This window comes from Convolutriloba macropyga, chromosome 5, assembly GCF_964194025.1.
Source record: "Convolutriloba macropyga chromosome 5, txConMacr16.3, whole genome shotgun sequence".
Taxonomy (NCBI): domain Eukaryota; kingdom Metazoa; phylum Xenacoelomorpha; order Acoela; family Convolutidae; genus Convolutriloba; species Convolutriloba macropyga.
This window is the reverse complement of record NC_134472.1, coordinates 38,427,270-38,440,567: the sequence shown is the minus strand read 5'-3', so window position 1 is coordinate 38,440,567 and position 13,298 is coordinate 38,427,270.

The following is a 13,298-nucleotide window of genomic DNA, read 5'->3' as shown; positions in this document are numbered from 1 at the left end:
TGTTTCAAATGATTTAATTTTGGTTGTTGTGTTTGGAATAAGTCTTATTGGTTTTATTATTTTCGCTACTATTGTTGCTAGATCAGACGCTGACCATAACGGGTCATGGTCCATGACGGCGATTCTCCGTTTTATCGTTTGGATTAACCTTTCTACCATACCGGTTGCTCTATGGTCTCCCGCGGGAGCTAGTATTAATTTGATGTTTTTGTTTTTACAAAAAAGTTCGAATTCTCTAGCTTTGAATGCTTGTGCTTGGTCACAGCGGAGTGACCTAGGGATTCCTTGAAATCGTCAGTATTCTTCAAAGTTTAAGGCCGTTTGTGTGTCACAGTCTTTGAATACTTGGGCGTGGGGTATCTCGTTAAGCGATCCATTGATACTAGTATATAATAGTTTTGTTTGTGTTCCCTAAATGGTATTGGTCCCGCCAAAATCTATTAGTACCTCTTCGTTAGGTTCTGATAGTTTGGGTAGGATGCCTAGGGATTGTTTTGGATTGAGTGGTTTTAGGTTTTTATTTTTTTGATACAATCTGTGCACGATTGTGCTTTTGCAGTGACGTCACTGTGGATACGTGGGAACCACACTAGGTCAGCCAAACGAAGCCTTCCTGTTTGTCCCGGGTGCGTTTGGTGTAATGCGTTAATTACTAATTGTTGCAAGGCCACGGGTACCATGAGTCGATTATCATACAAGATACATCCGGTCGGTGTTACTGCTAGGTCCCTTTTTAACGAAAAAAAGTAGGGACTGGCCCGTTTCAGCGTTTCCCAGTCTTTTTCTTTGATAAGTTTGATAATTGGTGCCATGTTTTTGTCCTTTTGTGTGGCTTCTGCAATAAATTCTTTGCCGAATACCTGGCAGCAATTTTTTCGGTATTGGGGCATATCGATGGTGTTGCTTAATGGAAACATTGGGTCCGCGTTTGTTCTTAGGGCTTTTCTACCTAGGTCTTTATTGGATTCTTTGTCCGTTTGGGTAGCGAATGTGTTTTGGGTGGGGTTCACTTTCGTATTCGGTTTATTCGGGGCTCGCTTACGTTTATGATGTTTTGTTCAAACGTGTTGTGTTTTGGGCGACTTCTTGTGGTGACTTGAATGGTATTATATCCCTGGGGAAACATTTCAGATTTTGTAACTTTGATGGAATTAATGGAATTTATGTAATTAGAAATTGAAGGTGATCCCTGGGGATTAATTGATGATGTAAAACGAAGATGATTCTTGTTTTTGAACGGTTGTTTTGAGTTAGTGTGATTTAATTTTGGTTCAATTGGAGAAGAAAGAGTAAGCGACTGTAAATTGATTGGAGAAAGGCAAAAAGCGCTTTCATTATTATACGCGTGCTTATTATTATTCGTTGTTAAGTATTTTGTCTGGTATTTGTCTGACATTGTTCGCGTAGCCGAAATGTGGTTAATCGAATTTTGTGTTAGGATGAACTTAAAGTTGTTTATTAAATTGATTATATATTGTGTATCATCCGTTGATGGTGGAGGGGGTTTTTGTTTTGGATGGCGGCTAAGGTAATCCGCAAAGCCCACATTTTTCCCCGGGATATGCTCGAGATTAAAATTGAATGGTAGTAATCTGTCTACCCATCTAGTTCCCGCGGTTTTCGTTTAGAGCTGTAAGTAATGCCCGATGGTCCGTTTGTAGTGTGAATTCTGTACCGTATAAATAGTGTTTAAAATGTTCGAGGGACCACACTACGGCTAGTAGTTCTAGCTCGTTTGTACTATACCTAGATTCGTGGTTGTTTAAGAATCTACTCGCGAAGGTGATTATGTGCCATTCATTATTGTGTTTTTGTTCGATGCTGGCATCTAGTCCTTTCGCGCTTGCGTCGCATTTTACTCGTGTTTGTTTTGTAGTATCGAAATGTTTGTTTTCGATTATTTGATGTATTTTGTCCTTGATATTTTGAAAGCCGAGTTATGTTTTTCGTTCCAATCTAGTTTTTTGTTTTTTTCCTCGGAATTTTTCTTTAGCAGAGGTCGGAGTGGTTCCAAAAGTTCCGCGAGGTTCGGGATAAATTTAGTTAGGTGGTGGACGCTCCCTGGGAACGATCGTAATTGCTTTAGTGTTTTTGGGTTATCGAGTTTAGTGATGGCTTCTGTTTTTGTGATTAATGGTGTTATTCCGCTTGGAGTTATTTTGAAGCCTAGCCATTCAATGTTTGTTTTTGCGAATGCGCATTTTTGTAAGTTAATTGCTAGGCCTTCGTTGTTTAATTTTTTTAGTATTTTGTCTAATTCTTTTTCATGTTCGTTAATTGAGCCCTTTGTGGTTACCAGGATATCGTCGAGGAACGCGAATTTTGAAGTTATACCTTCCAGTGTTTTGTCGATCGTTTTTTGGAAGGTGACCGGCATGTCAGTTAGCCCGTAAAAGCCATTCAGGAATCTATATGTTCCAGTTGCTCTGCCACCAAGAATGCTTTAGTTACAGTGTATTGCTATGGAGTTGTCTAATGGTATTTGGCTGTAAGCATATTTGAGGTCTATTTTTGAGAGGCAAAATGTCCCTGGGGAATTTTCTCTTTGAGTTATATATAGTGCCAGGACGTCGACTAGATGGTCGATGCTTTGCTTTTCATATTTGTTTTTGCGGATTGCCTTGTTCAATTTTTTCGAGTCCAGTGCGATTTTTACTGATTTGTCCTTTTTTACTGTGATCACGACTGGGCTGACAAAAAGGTCGTCCTGGCATTTTTGGAGTTTTATAAATTGATTATCCTGTATTAATTTATCGAGTTCCATTTCGACTTTTTCGAGTAAGTGGAGGGGAACTCGACGTCATTTTTGTTGTATTGGGGTGTGATTTTGTTTGAAATTGGACTTCGCGACATGATTTTTTGATTTTCGAGGTCTCGTGCATAGGTGGGGGAATTTATTGTATATCCATTTGATAATGTGTTTCTCTGTTTCAATTGACGAAATAGAATTGATTTTGTTACCTGGGGATTTACATGGTTGTTGTTGGAGGCTGATTCCTAGTTTCTGTAGTACGTCTCTCCCCATTAGGTTGTTAGTTTTGTGCCCTACCATGAGGATTCTGCAATATTGTGCTGTCCACGATCCAGAGTGTAGAGTCAGGTCTAGTTCCCCTTCGATCTTTATGTTGTTTTTGTTGAAGCATTTGTATTTTGTTTGACTCGTGTTTGGTTGAAGTCGGATCTTGGGTTTGTGTCCCATGATTTTGTTTGCTTGTTCTTTGTACACAAATGTTCTTGGGGATCCTGTATCGGCTAGCCATTGTATTGTTAGTTTGTTTGTTGTAGTCGTTTCCACCCAGATTTCTTTGGGTAGAGCTGCGTTTAATTGTACGTTGTGGACTTCTGAGAATGTTTCAGGAGCAATGTGGTTGATGTCTGCCCAATCTTCTGAGAGCTCTTTTATGTATAAGGCAGACTTGGGGTCGATTGATTCGATTTCCTCTTCTTCTTGTTCTTGTTCAGTTATAAGTTGTTCCTGGATTTGTCGATTTTTGAGTTGACTTTTTTGTCCCTGGGGACGTTGGTATGGTCCTCTTTGGATTGGCTTCCGGGTTGGTAGTAGAGGATTTTTGGATCTGCACATTTTTGCGAAATGTCCGGTTTTCTTGCAGATGTTGCACGTGGCTTGTTTTGCCGGGCATTGATTCATGTGTCCTGCTGAGAAATTTCCTCCACATCTCCAGCATTGTTCGTTTGTTTTGGTTGTATATTGCCTTTGTTGTTGTTGGCGACGTTGTGCGGGGCGTGTGTTGTTGTTAATTGCGTTGATTTGATTGTTCCAATGGGGGGCCGATGAGCGGAGGATTTCGTTTTGGTTTTCTTGACCTCTTCTCTAGATAATGCAAAATCAGGACTTGTTCTGGGATGCACACCTCCAAGAGTAATTCCATTTGTATCGCAGTGTTATTCATCTTTGCGATGAAAAGGTCCCTTATGAGGTCTTCCTCCACGTTCCCCAGGCTGCTTTTGAGCCGAGTTCTCAAAATCTACTGAAGAAAGTCTTCAGGTTTTCGTTTGGATTTTGTTGGACAGTGATCAACTGAAATCTGTCAAAGGTTAGATTGCGCGGACGAGTGAAGGTGAGGCCCAGCTCGTACACGAGTTCGTTTGTGGAACACTGATCGATCATGGTATGGGGGTTTCTCTGGTGGAAAATCCGAGTTGCCTCTGTCCCTAGGGACAGACATGTTAAACTTTTGACTTTTAAGTCGGCTTCATCCCACGTATACCTGTCGATCATCGGTCCTCTGTTTCTGATTTGCTTGCATTCTTTCTCCCAGTCTACTTTACGTCGCTCGTTTCTTATTTCTCTTTTCCTCTCCTCTTCTTCGCTTGCCTTTTCAACCCGTTCTTCGAATGTTGGAATACTCGGGTAGAAGAGATCGTTTACTGTTGGTTTTTATCTGAGGAGTAGGTCCACGTGCATGTTTTTTTTGGCCGTGACTGCCATTTTGAAGGTGGAGAACCACGTCTGTCACTCGTTTTTTGGGTTGGCACCACTTTCCCAGTAAAAGGGTACACCAATTGGTGATTGCATTGTTGACTGAGCCATGTTAAGGCTTATTCAAAACGCATAGAGTCAGGTCGTTAATTTATCTGTTTCACCGAGGGATTCGGTTAAATTTCCTTATCAACAAATAACATATCATATCACAATTCAGTTCTGTGTTCTAAAGTTATTCGTGTGAAAGTAACCAACAGACGGTACCTGCAAGTACCTGTTAAAATTAAGTTCAGTAGAAAGTCGGTTCAGTTCGCAAGTGAAGAATGATTTAAGATAGAGTTGACGCTAACATGAAATGGCTAACGTAGTTAACCGTATAAATGGGAAATAGCAACATGATTAAGTTCTAAATGAAGTATAAGTTTTCATATGGATCCCTTGGGATCGGTGATTCCTTTAACACAATTATTATTATTATTATTATTATTTTCATTATTATTATTATTATTATTATTATTATTACTATTAATATTATTATTATTATTATTTTTATTATTATTATTATTATTATTATTACTATTATTATTATTATTATTATTATTATTATTATTATTATTATTATTATTATTATTATTATTATTATTATTTTTATAATTATTATTATTATTATTATTGTTAATATTATTGTTATTATTATATTAATTATTATTATTATTATTATTATTATTATTATTATTATTATTATTATTATTATTATTATTATTATTACTATTATTATTATTATTTTTATTATTGTTACGGAGGAACTGCGATTCCCCAGGGACTTGTAGTAAAACTCTGACTAAACTCATAGACTTATCTCATACCTAGACTCATCTCTTAGTTCGGTGCAGTTTATTCATATTATCCATCTGTTATTATTGCATCCTACGCGTTGCGTACTTATTTCTGTTCAACTGATTCAAATGTTTATGTTAAAGCTGACAGGTACGGACTGGTACTGTCTAGCTCTTTCTTACTTACTCGTGAACTTAATTTGTAGAAAAACAGACAAGTGAACTAGAACTAAACCGAATCCCTCGGTACAGAGAAAATTCAGTATTGACCTCTGATTCTTTTGATTACGCTTAACATGGCGCGGTCAAGGAAATCCCCGATTGGTGTACCACTTTTCTGGGAAAGCGGAGCCAACCCTACATTAGAATGGCAAACGTTGTTCTCCACATTTAAAATGGCTGTCATGGCAAAAGAGAACATGCAGGTGGAGCAACTACTTAGAAACAAACCTACACTAAACGACCTCTTCTACCCGACAATACCATCGTATGAGAAGAGAAAAGAGAACTCAAATGAGGACAAAGACCGGAAAAGAGAAATCAGAAACGAACGACGAAAAGTCGACTGGGAAAACGACTGTAAACACATTCAAAATAGAGGACCAATGATAGACAAATTCACTTGGGACGAGGCAGACCTCAAAATCAAAAGTGTTATCTACTTATCCCTCGGTACGGAAGCAACCCGAATCTTTCACCAACGAAACCCGCACACGATGATAGATAGGTGTACTACAAACGAAATAGTCTATGAACTGGGACTAACATTCACACTTACCCGAAATCTAACATTCGACCGCTTCCAGTTAATAACAGTTCAGCAAAATGCAAACGAAAATCTGGAAAAATTCTATAGCAGATTAAGAGAATTAGGCTCAAAGTGTGCCCTGGGGAATGTCGAAGAAGAGTTAATAACAGACTTCTTCATTGCAAAAATGAACAACAGTTCAATACAAATGGAACTACTCTCCGAAGTACGCACAGCGGCCCAAGTGCTTAATTTCTCCCTATCCCGAGAAAGAGGACAAGAAAATCAACGAGAAATACTAAGGTCAACCGCTACTAACTGGAATACCCAGGTGGGCGCTGTCACGAACAACTACCCACGCGAACAACCAACAAGACAACAACAAACAAATACAAACAAAGAATTATGTTGGAGATGTGGATGAAATTTCTCCCAAGGACACATCACACAATGCACCGCTAAACAGGCAACATGTAGCATATGCAAAAAGACCAGTCACTTTGCAAAAGTGTGTCGCTCCAAAATTCCCCCACTACCCCAAAGGAGAACCCAATCCAGAGGCGGATTCCAACGTCTCCAGGGAACGTCACAAAATCAATTACGGGTACGACAAATTCAAGAGAGTTTAATCGAAGAACAACAAAGTGACCAGGCAGAAGAGGAAACAATCGACCCTGATTCAACCTTCTACGTCCAAGAACTAACGGAAGATTGGGCTGATGTAAACCATATCATCTCTAAGCCATGCTCCACGATGAAAAACTCCATTGTAAACAAATCACAAACCGAAGAAATTTGGGTCGAAACAAAACTCGTACACATCCAGACGGTGAAATGGCTAGCGGATACAGGTTCCCCAAGGAGTTTCCTGACTCTGGACAGGGCAAAAGAGCTAATCATCAGTATTCCCAACCTGTCACTTCAACCGTACAAGGGTCAAACACAATATAGAAGTTTTGACAACAACAACATCAAAATCGAGGGTACACTTAAACTCACCCTCCAATCAGGATAATGGACAGCTAAAGACTGCCCAATCTTAGTAGTACATCACAAAAGAAACAATCTAATGGGTCGTGACATCCTTCAAAAACTAGGGATCACACTACAACAACGACACTTGCGATCCCGAGATCAAGCAACTCTACGCCAACCCCCGCTCTCCAGGGAACTCATTTGGGACTGGGACAATGATTCAGAACCAGAACTGGATATTCAGTACAAGGCACAATCACAGCCAGCCCGGAGCTCAGACTCCGACGATTCAGAGAACGCGCCGCTGCTTAGCCACACGCGCGTTCCTGGTAAGATAATTCCCGATCGCCTTGAATTAACATTCGGAGATAAAACTTCAACGGTAATATATAACAAGAAAAACGTGGCTCGTAGAACGATAGCACGCAAAGCCCCAGAAACCCCGGGAACACTAAAACCACAATGGAATATAATTCCAGACGGAACCATCACAAAGTACACCCCCCACAAAGTGACCCTAGATACTAACACAAGAAAAAACAGGGTCATTCGAAAAAATGACCTGGCAATTGTCACCGAAACAAAACCAATAGAAACCGCACAAATACCAAGACTAATACACATGGTTGCATGCAAAACTGTAGGCGAATACAAGCGTAATCAAGAAAAAATAAAAAAGTTCTTTTTAGAAGAAAAAGCCAACAAAGCGAGGGAAGAAGAACAAAGAGCCAAACTGCGCAGAAAAAAGATCCCTCTCCAGCCGAAAGTAACAGAACAACGTCCTATAGTCAATCGCGACGAATTTAACCATCAACAAGTGGTGGAACTTGCCCGACGAAATCAGCAAGAGCAACGTAAACCGAAAGCTCCTCGTCAAGCAAAGCAACCCCCTCAAACGAAACCACCTGCGAGACGAACTTCCCTAGGGACAAGTAAACAACCCAAATGGTTAAAAGAAGCAAAAAGCCGTATCAACAAGAAGAAACCCCTCATCGACTTCAACAGTAAATCTAAAGAAGAGACACTGAAACACGCGATCGAATCCCGTTCAAACAAACCCGAGGATCCTAGAAAATTCAAATATTCAAGTTCGTCCGACAATAGGAGCATCACCTCAATGAATACCTCAAAACTCAAGTTCTCTCCTTCAGTAAAAGTATCCAGCATCCCTTCAGATTCCCCAGGGACCACATTCGAAATCGTTGCTTCCTCGTCAGCGACCAATTTCATGAATGACGAAACAACCACGCCATCAAAAGGCGCAGACCCACCTGAACAATCATGTTCGTATACTGCTAATGTTACATCCTCGATACCTAAGGGCATCATGAAATCGACACCAAAGGTCGGTAAAATTGTGTCAAACATCTGGAAGAGACAACAGGCAAACACAGAACAATCGCCTGACAAAGACATAACAGTGGTGACGATCGAGGATACATCCCCCGAAAACTCCCCAGGGAAAGTAACCCAAAGACCACAAGTGATAAACTTAGAATCAACAGACAAGCCGCACGAACAAGCACAAGCGAACGATGTAATTCAAGATCCCGAGGACATTGGGAAACAATCTAACATCCATAACGCGGAGGAAGAACATACACAGGCAACAACGTCACCTGCAAAAAGCTCCATTTCGGATCTCCATGCTAGCGATTTTTACAACCCTTCAGAATTTTAAGCTTGCTTAAAATATTTGACAGCAGGGGGTGTGTTACGGAGGAACTGCGATTCCTCAGGGACTTGTACTAAAAATCGGACTAAACTCATAGACTTATCTCATACCTAGACTCATCTCTTAGTTCGGTGCAGTTTATTCATATTATCCATCTGTTATTATTGCATCCTACGCGTTGCGTACTTATTTCTGTTGAACTAATTCAAATGTTTATGTTAAAGCTGACAGGTACGGACTGGTACTGTCTAGCTCTTTCTTACTTACTCGTGAACTCAATTTGTAGAAAAACAGACAAGTGAACTAGAACTAAACCGAATCCCTCGGTACAGAGAAAATTCAGTATTGACCTCTGATTCTTTTGATTACGCTTAACAATTTTTATTATTATTAAGATTATTATAACAATTATTTTTTTTCGTTGTTATTATTATTATTATTTTTATTATTATTATTATTATTATTATTATTATTATTATTATTATTGTTTTTATTTTTATTATGATTATTATTATTATCATTATTATTTTTATTATTGTGGTACACGTGCAAATAAGAAAAGTGCAACCAAGCTAAATCTACTTACTTTTATAAACACTATTAAATTATATCATTACTATCGTATATCCCAAACGGACTCTCTATCCATATGGGTATCATTCATGCAGTAAACTTACTTTCTGTTGCAACTTAGTTAACTGTATATGGTGGCTTGTATATGGCTAGCGCGAACAGGTATTGTCTGGTTGCGCATCTCTCTCTTTCTCTCTCTGCACAGCTATGAATGACTCACCGCTTTTTGCCTATAAACTAGTGAAAAACATTCGTTAGTTGAATAAACCGTTAACTGCTTTTTCGGACTGACCACATGGCGCAGTCAACAATAGCAAAATTCCCGATCGGAGTAACACTGTTTTGGGACAAAGGACCTCAACCAAACATGGTATGGGAAATATGGATTAGCACAGCTAAACTAGCAATCATGTCAAAAACGAGCATACAAATAGGCAAACTTTTACGACCACCCCCACAAGTGCAGAATGAGAATACCCTCAAAACCCATATACAAGCCACCAACATCGGACGAGACAAGAGCAGAAAAGTACAGAGGGAGCAACGCAACATCAAAAGAAATGTGGACTGGCAAAACAGTGCCAAGCCATCGAAGACAAAGGTCCCTTTGTAGACAACATACCATGGGACGAGGCAGACACAAAAATAAAAATCCTCATATATCTCTCACTTGGACAAGAAGCATCCAACATCTTCCTTCAAAGGAACCCCCATACAGAAATGTCAAAATGCACAACAGATGCATTCCTAGAACATTTCAAAGAAACATTTAAAGAAGTGAGGAATGAAACATTTGATAGATATCAGTTCTTTAACTGCCAGCAAGAAATAAATGAACCACTGGAAAAATTCCACAGCAGAATAAGACAAAAAGTAGCACTATGCAACTAGGAGAAACTAGAAGATAGCCTAGTGAAAAGTATATTCAATCAAGGAATGAGAAACACACAAATACAAATGGATCTCCTATCAGACGATAGAGACCCAATTGGGACATTGCAATATACATTAGCACGAGAAAGAGGTCAATAGAACCAGCAAAAGTTAAACAACAACAACAAAAACCCGACACACATCGACACAAACCCGATTGGGACAACCGAATTACATTACCTACGCCGTAACAACACACAACTAAGAACTGGCATCTTACCAACACCTAAAACGGGCCCTATACCAGACTGCTGGAAATTCGGATACAAATTCGTACCCGGCCACTTAAACTCATGCCCAGCAAAACAATAAATATGCAGAATCTGCAAGAAAACAGGTCTTTACGCTAAGATGTGTAAAGCAAAAATGCCACCCCGACACCCACAAAGAACACAATATAAAAGCAATACACAAAGTAGGAACTCACAAAACACATGTCAATATAACAACAACCAGAATAAAACAAAAAGAGTCAGAAAAATAAATACAACCTCTGAAGATAAAACATCACAAGCAGGAAGCATAAATTCCGCAGAAAAAGAGTCGGTAGACCCAAGAGAGCACATGTTAAATACGCGAAATGATGGAGAACAGGAGCACCATTAACTTCATCAGAAATTGGACAAAAACGAAGATCAGCAAATTAAACAAATCTGAAATCGGAGAATTCTGGATAGAAAACCACACGGGTGATACGAAACTACAGTGGTTAGTAGACACTGGAAGTCGCCGAAGCTTCGTCTCACAAGCAACAGCAGACAAATTAATCTCGAAACTTGGAAAAACATCAACAAGGGCATAACCCAAGTGGGTGAATTCAGATGCTTCAACAACAACAAAATAAAAATACAGGGTGTCATTCAAATCAACATCACATCTGGAAACAGTGCCGCAAGAAACTGTGACATCCTAGTGGTACCACACAATACGGTAAAAATCCTGGGCAGAGATGTTCTCCAAAAAGTGGGGATACAACTCGCACAAAAACAGAAAGGTGAGAAAATATTTAACATACACTTCGACAAAATTCATCAATTTTCACAAAAAGTATTCAAGAAAAAATCCGCACCTGTGCACCTGCATGGACAGATCAAAAAACAACATAGCCAAATCGACTTTTAAACAATACTTCAAACCAACACAACATAAGGGAAGACAAATTCCCCTCCATCTAGTTGACAAAGTCGAAAAGGAATTGAAAAAGTTAATCGACGACAAACAAACTATCAAAATAGAAAAATGTTCGGACGAATATTTTATTTGTCCAGTAGTAATAACGGTCAAAAGCGACAATTCAATTAAATGAGCACTAGATTAAAAAAAACTCGATGACTCCAGTCACAAAAACAAATACCAGATGCAAAGCATCGATCACCACATAGACACGATATCGAAAAAAATAGCGAATTACAAAAAAAGGGAGGTAAAATATATTTTTCAACAATAGACTTAAGATATGCGTATAGACAAATACCACTTCACAAGGAAACACAAAAACACTACAATTTTAACATTCTGAGAGAAATGCGGCCGGCACATACAGCTTTATAAATGGAGTCTGCGGTCTAACGGATATGCCTGCAACATTCCAGAAAGCAATGGATTTTACAATAAATAAAATCAATTTAGCCCACGCATTTCTAGAAGACATAATAATCATTACAAAAGAACAAGCGAAAACGAAATTGACAAAATTCTATACAAACTAGATAAAGAAAACCTCGCATTAAGCCTACAAAATGTGAATTCTTACAAACAGAAATTACATGGCTAGGATATAAAATAAGCCCGAACGGGATAATCCGAACAGAAAAAAAACGAATACTTTAGCCCAAATGAAACCTCCCCATACACTCAAACAACTACGTTATTTTATCGGAAGTATTCACCACATGATAAAATTTATCGCAAACTTATCTGACTTAACAGCCCCACTAAGACCTTTACCATCCACAAAAACAACAATTTAAAAGGAACAAAACTAAAGTGGACTACAGAACACGACACTGTATTCGCAAATATAAAAAATGCTATAACGGCCATCATCGAAAACAAACATTTTGACACAAATAATCCCACAAGGGTCAGGTGAGACGCAAGCAAAAACGGCTTAGGTGCATGCTTAGAACAACAGACCGAAAACAATTGGCAACCCATAGCATACGCCAGCAGATTCTTAAATAGCAACGAACAAAAATACAGCATAAAAGAACTAGAACTACTAGCAGTAGTTTGGTCCTTAGAGCACTGCAAATACTACTTATACGGATACAAATTTGAACTACAAACAGACCACCAAGCCCTCCTGTCAGCCCTGAGAAATAACAGAGGAAATAAAACATATTAAAGCCGTCTAACCAGATGGGTAGACAGACTACTTCCATTCATTTTGACGTTAACCACATACCCGGAAAACACATGGGCTTCGCAGATTATTTCAGCAGATATCCAATATCTGCTGCACCACCAGTATCAGAGAGCGATATGAATTTCGTCATTAACATTATTAATTCATTCACACGCACACACACTCAAAAACACACATAGAGTTTCAGCCAATCAAAACGCGACAAAATCCGGTAAACACAATGACGTCCTGAATGAAAGAGAACGAAATAGCAAAAGCAAACACGCTTTTAGCCTTAATCGTTACCAAAATAAGTCTTTTGTCACAGCTCCCACAGTGTTATCAAATTCAAAAACAAAAGTAAAGGTTTGTACAAGAAATGGACTAAACAAAAACACTTTTGAACAACAAATTGTAAAGAGATTCAGATCCACAAACATAATGAATCCCATTCCTCTTCAAAGTAGCCCAAACCTAGTCAATAGTGATAGTGAAACACAATAAAATAAACAGTCAATTAGGATAGGTACGCAAACAGACAATTAATCAAACATTGAAAAATGGACAGAACCCCTAGACACCAATCGGATAAAAAACCCATTTGAAGATGTCCAACCGAGTAACAACCCATTACAGTTATCTAACCTCCATAAAGTATTGAATGAGCATTTCATTGTCGAAGCGATTAAGCTAGACAACCAAAGCTCTAGAATTCGAAAACTAATAACTAACAAAGATTGGCTCGCTTTAAAACATTACTCAAACTA